General features: G+C 52.0%; 1 long non-coding RNA gene across 1 annotated transcript; it reads left to right on the forward strand.

The window, feature by feature from the left end:
• Positions 1-1656: 1656 nt before the first annotated feature.
• On the forward strand, positions 1657-11068 carry LOC130683954 (uncharacterized). The gene is made up of 3 exons (XR_008998090.1): positions 1657-1693; positions 9106-9208; positions 10877-11068. It is a non-coding gene; the product is annotated as an uncharacterized LOC130683954 (long non-coding RNA).
• The last annotated feature ends 501 nt before the right edge of the window (positions 11069-11569 follow it).

Below are 11569 nucleotides of genomic sequence, written 5' to 3' on the forward strand. Positions count from 1 at the left end.
ACAGGCCTGGGACGATTGTCACCCCCTCCTTGCCATCACCTGCCACCTCTTTGGCCTCTTTTCCCTCCACATTCCCCTTCCTCCACTTGGCTCCCTGCACACTGGCCTCCTCAATGCTCCCCAAACTCACCCCTACTCTCCCTTCTCAGGACTTTGCCCTGGCCTTCCCTCTGCCTGCAATTCCCCATCCCCTAAGCCCCCAGGTTGTTCCTTCACCAGCTGTGCCCCTCCTGGCCAACTGGTCAACCTAGAACCCCACCCCTGGTGCCCTGCCCTCATTCTGCTTTATCCCTCTCCACAGCATCCATCTTCCTGGGTGCAGGACACATTTACCCTTCCATCTGTCACCGTCTGTCAACATCCCCCCCACCACGTCAGCTCCACAAGGCCCGTCCCCAGTGCCCAGCACCGGCTGCAGGTTTGAGTGAGCGAAGGAGTGAACAGAGCACACACGGCAGCCCCACTGCTCCAGGGGATGAGATTTGGTTGTTGGGGGTGAAAAGGATCTTAACTCTCTTCGTATAAAAACACAGATGTTCATACAGTTCGTAAGTGATTGCACGGTACTTCTGTGGTATTAAAATTTCATGAGGGACGATTAAGAAAAACATGTCTAAAATGGCTCCTTAGGGGATGATAATGAAATAAAGGTCGAGAGACACTGAATTCGAGAAAAATCAGTTGAAACTACCACCTTTCCTCCCACTTATTGCCAAGGCTTTAGTAGGAATGTGGCAGGCAAACCAAGATATGCAAAAGCATGTCAAGTAGTCGGAGCATTTGGGGAGGGGAAAGGATAGGAGGGCCTCACTGCTTTGGGGAAACATGTTTTTTTCCTGCCAGGGACAGACTTAAAGGATGATATTTGCATTTTCCTGAAGCCTCTAATTTTCTCACTTATCATTTGTCAGAGCCCGAGGCCCTTCCTCAGCAGGGGAATGTTTGCAAACACATCATGATCCTTTTACCAAACAGCCCTCATCTCCACCAGGAGCAGGAGTGTCATTAAGGTTGCGGAGGCTGCTGATTTCACGCATTAATGTCACACTGGGCCTCATTGGGGACCTCAGGGCATCTTCTCACCCTGAGCTCAGCAGCTCTTGGTGAGCCTGTATCCCGGAGCTCCTTGCACAAGCAGGGAGCCATGGAAACCATCCCTGCTTGGCGTCAGTGACAGAGCAGAGCGGGTGACGCCACTCACAGGCGCTGAGCAGAGGTGAGTGAATGTGGGCCAGGGCTTCAGGAGAGGGGGCCCTGCTTCTAGAATCCTGCCTGTGCTCAGGCCAGGGGCCTGACCTCAGCTTGCTGGGTTCACCATTGGGGACATAAGGGAGGGGCTTTACCCAGCCCAGGGAAAGGGGGCCTCTGCCCCGAGGAGAGGTCAGGGCACAGGGGGCTCCCCGGGACCCTGAGAACCCGCTGCTTGTCCTCCCACTGTCACTGTCACTCACCCTGGCTGTGGCCCAAACACCAGCCTCCTTGGCTAAATCCAGCTGGGCCCCCGGGCAGTGGTGCCCACTCCCCTGGCCCTTCAGGAGCATTCAGGTCCTGCTCAGCCCCAGGGGTCTCGGGACAAAGGGACACGGAGGGAAGCAAAGCGCTGTCTGGATGCCCCGCCTAAGTCAGCCTGGGCCTCTGCACGAGGGGAGGCTCCTGAGTCACCCCGTGAGACTTGGAAAACGGAAACAGGCTGGTGAGTTGTCAGACCTCGTGAGTCCAGGGCCCTTTGGGGGAGACTGGGAACGCGTCCAGGTGGGGGACCACAGGGAGGGGGCTGAGGGACAGTCCCTCTTGACATTAGGATCTATGGCTGTTCACAGAGAAGCTCAAAGTCGGCTCTTCACTGCGAGAAGCTAAGATGTGTTTATTCTGCACAAACTGGTCGTGGGGGTGTGCCTGTCGCAGCGGGGCTCCTGACCCGCGGGCCTCACTGGGGTCCCTGCTCCGGGCTCTGGGGGGGCGCTGGTCGGGCCCGGCTGCCTTGGAGACTGGGCGCCGAGGGCGGGAAGGAGGAGCGGGGTAAACAGGCGCCTGTGCCGTGAACACTGGTGAAAAGGCCCCCACCGCGGGCGGTGTCTCTGCCCTTCCCGCCGTGCGGTCAGGCCTGCCTCTGTCCCTCCCCGTGCTGCCCCCGCGCCGGCACCGGCCACGGCCCTGGGTCTTCCAGACGCTGCTGCCCGCATTTGTCCGAGGAGCGGCCCAGCGCCGGGGGCGGCCGCCCAGGGGAGGGTTTGGCTGCGGATCGGCCGGCGCAGCAGGTGCGGTCCGGGCAGCCGCGGGGCCGTCCTGGGCGCTCCCCGTGGCGTCCGTGATCCTCCTCAGGCCCATTCCGAGGCCCCCGGAGCCCCGGCCGGGCGCAGGGACGCGGTCACGGCCCCGGAGCTCAGACGGGCCGGCGGCCGCTGCTCTGACTGGGGTCCGGGGAGCAGCCTCTGCCCCCGACGTCCTCCACCAGCGCCTCCGCGGCGGCCGCCCGGAGTCCGGTGCCCTGGGTTTGGGCCCGGCTCTGGTTCTGACAAGCTCGCCGGCCGGCCCGGTCAGCGCCCGCACTTCACAGGGGAAGGGCCGCGGGGGGTGGAGGCGCCCCGGGTCACGTGGGCAGCAATGCGCGCGTACTTGGCACCCGCAGATCTGAGGACGCCCACGGAGAGAATTTCACATCCGAGGCCAAAGCGAAGGCCCGCGTCGCGGGGACTCTCCTCTCCCCCCAGCGAGCGTTAAACTGAGCCGATAAAGACACTTGCGTCCCCTTAGTTTGGGGGAGAGCCCGGCTCAGTAAAAGCGGACTATTTCGTCTTCCCTCTGTTCTGAGAGGTCCACGCGATCCTCCCGGCGGCACTGCAGCTGGTCCACTGCTGGACTCCCGTTTCACGGCCCGGCTTTCTGCGGCCCGCTGCTGTCGCCAGGGAATCGGGTCGCCAGGAGCCCACCGACCTTCCAGACGGGGAGGGTGCTTGAGATGACCTCTGACCCAAGCCTGCCGTTGGCGTTTGCAGACACCCAGGCCAGTGCTTGCTTGTCTGTGCAACACTAGGGGACAATGGGACCTTCTGTGTGAACGCCGAATGGGGAGGGGCCGGGTCATGGGGACGGGGCTTAACTGCAGGGTCAGCGACAAAGGCCTGGGGAGATAATTCAGATGGTGACCTTGGAGGTCAGGTCCCAGCTCAGCGGGCGCTGTGGTGTCTCCACGCAGTGCAGCAGAGGGAGGAGGCCTCCCAGCAGAGCTGCACTGACGAGCTGGGGGCTGGCAGCTCCGGGCTCCTATGGAGAGTCTGTGCCTCTGACTCCTGATCCCTGACCCCAGCTGCTTGCTGTTATGACGCCCCTCATGTCAGCTTTCCCCTGTGGACATGGATATGAGGGACAGGCCGTCGTCCACAGAGCCACCAAACAGCTGTCAGGCTCTGTCAGGCACGGAGTTTCCCCAGCTTGGGTCCCTCAAGGGACATCTCCGGAATTGTTGCCAAACTTTGTGGTGCCCATGCTGTTGTCTTATTAATATTCCTTTAAGCCAAACCAGCTCCCTGTTCTCTTAGACACAGTCATTTGTTATGGCCCTTCCTGCTGCACCCTCATCCCTCATCTTAACAGAATCACAGGCTTGATGACAAGCTGGGATTGTTCCCTAATTCACATTAAACTGAAGAAACAGCTATGAAATAAAAAATGGACTCCCATCCTTACTGGTGCAGAAGCTCGCTAGCTGGTGCAGGGACCGAAACCACGGGTGGCTGGTTTGGCACAGCAGTGTGCTCCTCTCCATGGAGCAGCCTGGGCGAGGCCACCCAGGGCTGGTTGGGAAGCTCCACGAGGTGTGTCTTTTTCTTCTATTTGATTTTTTCATCATTTCTTCAAGAACAGAAGCATAAAAGTGGGAGGGAGCACATTACAATAGGAAGAAGCCAAAGCGCAAATAGGAGAACTGATTTATGTATAGGTTTGTTTTGCATGAAGCCAGAGATGCCCAGATAAAAAGCTGGACTCCCAGGTATGTGTCTTTTCTGGCAATAGCCACACAATGGAATGAAATAAGCGTGGCTCTAAACCAGGCTTTGCACCCTCAACCCTGTTGACATTCTGCCCAGGGTTAGTCTGACTGTGGGGCAGTTCTGTGCCTCGTGGGATGTTCACCAGCATCCCTGACCTCTACCTATGAGATGCCACCCCTCCCACTGTGACCACCTGAAACGTCTCCAGCCATTGCCACACGTGCTGTGCAGAAAGTGGGGATCACCCCTCACTGGAATCCCTGCTCTGAGGGTTTGGACCCAGGCTGCACCTGCAGTTTCACGCAGCATCTGGCCTATTGATGACGTGTCAAATGGAGCTTGAATTGGTCCATCACATCCTCAAGTGGCCACACCAGGTGCAATTAGCCAACATCCGTAATTTGCTGCCTAGGTTATGTGGGGAACAAATCATGGAATCTTGCACATCAATGGACTCAGGACCTGTTCCAGGTCAGCTTTCCACTGAGTCGGTGATGTGGCTGAGGAGGGATGTTTGCCTCCTCTTATTAGAAACGAAAGGCACTGATGCGCCCCACTGGCTCTGCCTCTTAATGAGCACATCAGCAAAGGACAGTAAAAATAATCTGGGGCTTACGAAGTGAGTATTGAAATGGACTCTGCTCTCACTAGGGGACATGTCACTATTTCTGTCTGAGCATCAATATCTGAGGTGATATCCATGGAAAACAGTGATCATAGATGTCATTGTGACAATTAATTGGCCAAGATGCTTCACTCACTAAGTGGAAACCAAAGTCACAACTAGGGGTCTAAAGTTTACCCAGGAATTCCTTCCAAAGATGGCAGCAGCCATTTACAACAATACTCTGACTGTCATTTGGGTTTCAGAGCCTCTGGGGCCTCTCCCTCCTGGCAACGAACGGATGGAGGCAGAGAGCCCCTGGGCAGCCTTCTCTCTTCCAAGCCAATGCGGCTCCGTCTGCATCTGGAACTCCAGCCTGAGAGGCCAATTCATTCTCTCTAATGACTGGAGTTTCAATATCATAAGCCAGCAGGAGGGTTGAGCTGGAGGAGGTCAGCAAAAATAAAAAGTCATCAAGGTGGTCAGCCAGGACCCAGGGTTATTTGTCTGGTGTCTGCTCCTGGGAACTGCCTCTCAGCCCACTCCCAACAGCGTCCCCACATTTCCTCTGTCACCCTGGATGGTTCCCTGGGAGTCACTGACCTTGGCTGGAATCCACCTTTGGGGCTCTTCATGTGTCACCATCCTTGTCAGGAAATCCTGACTCTTCCCCACGTCAGGAAGCAGCCCCAAGAACCTGAATACACAGGAAGAACTCTGCCCGAGATGGAATTTGGGATCGGCTACGCTCTTATTAATTTGTCATTCAGTCTCAGCAATTTCGTTTTCAGACAGTAATTCAATAGCCCTTTCAGAGTTTGGATCATCTCAGTGTCATGTGTCCTAGAGGGAGACATTAATGATGAGGTGTCTGCCGTGTGGTTCATTTAATTAAACTCATTCCTTCCTGCAATGATTATGGGTTAAACACTTACCTTGTGATTCCTGGAGGAGCGAGAGGGAGCGGAGGCACAGGGTGTGCATCAGATGCCTGCTCCCAGGAGCTGTTTCACACTGGAGCTCCTCACCTACCCAGATATGTGCTGCTTCGTCCTCGTAGTCACACCTGCTGGTTAGTGAGTCATGTGCTAGGAGACAGATTTCACGCTTTCTGAGCTGTGTGGTGGGGGAGTGGTGAGCTGGCTGGGGAAAAGCAGAGGCCCAACTTTTTTGCTTCTGCCCTCTGAGATTTGAGGTTGGGAATGAGAACTTTCCTTCTCTACAGTCGAACAGAGCTCAAAACTAGGTCCATGGCTTTGTCAGCTTTCAAACCCTCTCTGTCTGGTTTTGCTGAGAGAATTCTGTTCACAGAGGTTGCACTAGGAAGTTAGTTTGTGGCTCAAGGACAGATCATCTTCTCCAGACCAGCCTCATGAGTAACAGAACTGATGTTTCCTCATCCTCCCCGTGGGACCCTTGCAGCTATTTCTCAGGGTTCCCATTCAGGAGCAGGGCAGGCATGTCAGTCTTTATTGGCCACAGATCCTAGCACACATTTTTCAAAATTAAACATCATTACACAAGTTCTTTTGAGCATTATTTATCCAATAGTTATTGTTTATGGTTTTCCCAGTATGGGATGGTAGGATCTGGGAATAGCAGTTGTTTTATGGGAACAATCCTTTCTGGGGAGCAGAAATCTGGGGTGGCTGGGAGCCTGTCATGGGGTGGGAAGGGCCACCCCACCTCCCAGCTGGCTCCTCTCCCTCCTGGGTGAGGACCCTGTGGGGGAGCCACTCAGGGGAGGTCTGCCCCGGGCCAGGCAGGAGCAAGAGTGGACAGAGACTGCAGATGAGATGATCCTTTATTTGTTCTTGAGAGGCCCCTGCAGGCAGGAGATGTCTAAACTGCTGCTTAAGTACTCAGTAAAGAATGAAAACCCTTTGACATCTTGTCTGTGACACTCAGTGTTGCAGAAATGAATCTCCCACGCTGAGCTGAGCATGGTGCCCCCGGCTTTGTGGGAATCTCTCCAGGCCCAGTGTCTGTTCTTCGCTGAACACAGGTGAACTGTGCAGGGATTGTAGAATCAACACTAGAGAGCTTCGGGGACATCGGCCACTCTGTGTGGTCTTGTCACTTCCTGTGCTATGGGATAGAAGAGGCTCAAGGAGTCAAAGGGACTTTCCAGGCCCTCCTGGGGAATGGGTGGCAGATCCAAGGCCCAAGAGCACCCCTCATTCCTGACTCAGGGCTCTCTCGACCGGCCTGCCGTTGTTCATCATGGGGCAGGCCTGGGCTAAGCACTTTAAAACATCAGCCCCTTTAATCCTGGCCATCACAACATATGAGGCTGAGATTATACTCATTCTACAGAGGAGGAAGTGAGTGTCAGAGACGCTGGTGACCTGCTCAAAATTATGCAGGGGTGGGACTCTGATATAGGAATTGTGTGACTCCAAGGTGTCCTCACCTCTTCTGTGCACCCTCAGATGGGATATTCTGCCCTGTGACAATTCAGTTTTCCTCACATTGAAAGAAAAGTAATGTAAATGCAAATGTAAATTGCAGAGAAATGAGTCTCTAGTGAGATATTCCAAGGGAATTCCAATACTGTGGGCATGAACAGGAATGCTAGTGGCTGATATTAGCTTCTGCCCACAGTGAGCCTGGTCCACGCTAAGCACTTTCCTGTTTGTTTAAACTTTAAACAAGCTTATGTGATATGATTTGATGTGACGTCATTAGCCCTGCTTTATAGATGTGGAAACTTCAGCAGAGAAGAAAGAAACTTGCTCCAAAACCCTGTCCAGGATTCTTTGCCTTGCAAATATGCCAGGGTGGGGATTTGGTACCTTTGGGAGTTTGTGTGGTTGAACATTGTTGATCTTAATTCTTCATTCTTCCTTCTCTGGACCCATGTCCTTGGTCACATGACTTTATAGTTTTCTCCTCTAGGTGTGGAGTCTTTTTCCGAGTCTCACTGATGTTGAATTGGGTCCTGTGATTTGCTCTAGCCGATGGGATATGGGCAGAGGGTTGAAACGTGCTTCGCAGCCAGCCTTGACTCATGTGTGCCTGCCCTCCGGTATGATAAGAATATGCCTCTGGTTGTCTCTGGTCCTAGGAAGGTGAGAGGCATGTGGTACAGCAGATCTGGACTCAACCCTCAGCTTGGAGTCATGAAAAGCCAGGCAGGCCCTAGATATGATGAAGCCTAGCAGACCTGTAGACCTGAGGATGGGAAATGAGTGCATATTGTTCTTTGCAGCTGAGTTGGGGGTGGTTTGTTAGGCAGCCTACTTGCGAGCATGGCTAACGGGTGTGAAGGCTGTGGCTGAATGCACTGCAGTGCTCAGCAGCGTCCAGGTCTGCTTGCCGTCAGTACCAGCGGAAACAGCCCAGCTTCTCCCCATCACCACACTTCCACTGCCCCACTGAGCACCTCCGTATCAGACGGTGCATCCCTGACCACCATGTCATGTTGGCACATGCTCACAAGGGACAGGCACCAGGCTCTTCCTGTCTGTGCTCAGTGGAGCTTCACCCTTGCGCACGTGCCCAGATTTTATCTGTTAGTTTTCTTATTCTCCAGTAAGGTATTCATGGGGCCTCAAATCCCACTAATGCAGAGAAAGTCTGGATTTCATTATGTCAGTTCATTTTCTACTTTTTCTATCTTTTTTTTTTTTTACTAAGCATTCGTCAAACCTCAAGTTGGCCTTTTCTCAGTGACAAGAAAATAACAGGGGTCATCTGTCTCTTCTTCGGATAATACATCATTCTGTTCCCCTGTTCACCCTGATATCGTTGCTGGACAGAATCCAGCTGTGTCCCCTCCTGATGACCGTTGTGACTGTGGAGTTTATTGCTAAGTAACCAAAAACATAATTATCATTGCTCATCTTTGAGAGCAGGAGCAGGGGGGCAAAGCTCTCTTCCTGCCCATTAGGAGTCAAGAGAGAAGTGACAGGAAGTGTTCACCATCAAGTGCTTCCCCTAGAAGTGTTTGGGTGGGCCGGGCAGCCCTGTATATGTCATGTCACAGGGCAGACTGACAGTCTGAAAGACATCACTATCATTATTCCCACTGGACAGAAGAAGTAAGTGAAGCTCAGAGAGGTCATGGAACTAGCCCGAGGTCACACAGCAACAGAGTTTCCATATGGAAGAAGCCTTAGGCAATTTGACAAGAAAGGGCTTTAGGGGGCTTATTTACTGGTATTTTTCAGCACAATCTCTGTTTATTTGGGGTGGAATTGGGGGTGTGGTGGGAATAGACAATAGATAAAGTGTCCCCAGGCCACACTGTGTTGTCAGCTCTGACAAGCAGTCATCTGGACTCAGTTCAGGACCAGGGGAAGGAGGCCTGGGGATGCTGGTGGGAGATGTTGCACGTCTTAGCTGTTCAGCGTTCTCATCAACCTGTGGTTCTGGCTCACCAAGCAGGCCCTCCCGCCCTCCCCGCGCACCGGCAGCCTCTGCCCAGGAACGAGGGCGGGCTGGGGCCCACTTCCCGGGCTTATTGCCCCCTCTTGCTCCCTTTCCTTTCTCGCTGTCTCGCCTCAGACTCCAGAGCCACAAGGCCTCCAAGGATCACCTTGCTGCAAGCGATCTTGATGTTGGGGTTCTTGTTCGCCGAGTCGAAGAATGAACTTTGCAAACACTCAAGGTAGGAGAGCAAGGCAGAGGCTTTTATTTAGAGAAAAAAAGGGGACAGAGCTCCTGGCTCATGCCAGGAGGGGACAAGAGAGCCCTGGGGTGGTGTGTTGTCTAGGGATTTTATAGGCGGTTGAAAGACAAAGGGTTAGGGATGTACACCTGCTAAGTGGTCCTAAAATGTTTACCTTTGAAGAAACACTAAGTTTCTTATTAGTCTTTCTGGTTATTTACAAGAAATTTACTGCTCTGATGTCCTCCCAGGATAGCAGCTTCCTGGTCTGGGAGCATATCACTCAAGGCTGCCTGCTTTGCTCCCAAGGTGGGCTGAGTTATTGTCTGTTTGTTAAGAAACTTACTTCTTAACTAATTGGGTTTTAAGATGCAATCTTATTTTCAAGATGGAATCCTTCCTGTTTTTACTACCATGTTTTGGGCTTGCTTGCTACATTGCCCAGGTTGCAAATCATTTGTTTAGGGCTGAAGGAAGAAAAGCAGCACCTGGGTAAAGTCAGAAAAACAAGCTGGCCCCCTAGCAGGCCAAAGCAAATCCCAGAATGGAATATCTTGCTTTGTTTTTTCCAGAGGCCCTCACCCTACTTTAAGCCCATGGTCCCTGCCTCAATTTCACCTGTTTCCTTAGTTTGACTCAGACTTTGTTGACCTAAGCGGCATCTTTATTTAACCTAGTGGGTAGGCCACTGGCAGGGAAGGAAAGCCTTGAAGTCGCCGTGGCTCCCCATGGACCAAGGCAGCCCCTGGGCTTTGGGGTGCCCCTGGCAGCTGTCTGCGGGTGGAGGATGCCCTTCTAAGCAGCGAGGAGGAGGGCAATTGTCAGCATGAGACAGTGCTCTGTTAGCGTTTCTTTTTTTTTTCTCTTTAAGTAACTATTTTTTTTTAAGTTTTTTAAGGTATGATTGATATACACTCTTATGAAGGTTTCACATGAAAAAACAATGTGGTTACCACATTTACCCATATTATCAAGTCCCCACCCATACCTCAATGCAGTCACTGTCCATCAGTGTAGTAAGATGCAACAGATCCACTATGTGCCTTCTCTGTGATACACTGTTCTCCCCGTGATCCCCCACACCGTGTGTACTAAACATAATACCCCTCAGTCCCCTTCTCCCTCCCTCCCCACCTGCCCTCCCACACCCCTCCCCTTTGCTAACCACTAGTTCATTCTTGGAGTCTCTGTGAGCGTTTCTTCACTTACATCTTGAAAGCATCCTAGATGCCTCAGTGCCCAGTTCTGTGCATTCGTTCAATCAGATATTCTGTGGGAAGAGAAATGGAAGTGAGCAGGCACGGGAGGAAACAGGACTCACAGATCCTAATGGGAGAAAGAGAAGCAAGGTGCATATGTGAAATGCTGCAGATAGGTGTTGTAACAGTTGTTGATAATTGTTATAAAAACATCTGGAGAAATCATACGCTCTATGGCTCTGCTGGTCTCAGTAAAATCAGGCGCATCTGAATAGCTACTAGAGTCATCTATATATAAAAACACATTGTACCCTGAGACACTGGGCACTTATGCAGTCATTTTATCAGTGCCTTGTTTTAAGTATAAATGTTAGGCATTAGGGAGGAATAAAGACTAGCCTCAGGTTCAGGACAGGTAGGATCACTTTCTTTCAGCTTTGCAGTACCTATGAGATGCTTTTTATTTCAGACGTGGAGCCATGAAGGTGAGACCCTAGAGCTGCCACAGTGGGAGAGTGGTCCAAGAATGGAGCTCAAACCTGTGAAGTCAGAGCCAGTGATGGAGAGAGCATGGTCCTGGATCCAGCCATGCCTGCAACCCACATTATCCACATTATAGTTTTCTGCTAATGAATCCAATGCATTAAAAAACTTTTTTTTTAATGCCAGGTTGATTTGTCTTCTATTATTTGTAATCAGGGATCCCTGACACATGCTCACCTGACTTTCATAAGTCATGAATTAAATAAAATAGTGTCGTGGCCAGTTAAAATTGATCATCCACTCAAAATCCATGACAAGGGACCTAAAGACTGTGAAGCCACATGGAGCCTTTCCTTCTGGAAGAAGACACTGTGGCAATGACTGCGTTTGTTCCCTAGATGCAGAGTGGGGGCCAGAGCAGCTTGTCCTAAGAGGAAAAATCACTTATGAAAAGTCACTCAAGGACAACTGTATAAAAGGGACAATTCGGTAGTAAGGTATCAGGCCAAAAGTCTGAGCTTTTATATGAAATCAAAATGAGCTTAAAAATACATATGACCTGGTTTCTTAGGACAGAGCCCTAGGAACATGTCAATTTTATATGAGAGATGTCCAACTTGCCACCATTCTTCTGTGGCCTATAAGAAAGTGGGAGAGAGAAGCATCCCTAGTGAGGTGT

Source organism: Manis pentadactyla, chromosome 5 (genome assembly GCF_030020395.1).
Source record: "Manis pentadactyla isolate mManPen7 chromosome 5, mManPen7.hap1, whole genome shotgun sequence".
Taxonomy (NCBI): domain Eukaryota; kingdom Metazoa; phylum Chordata; class Mammalia; order Pholidota; family Manidae; genus Manis; species Manis pentadactyla.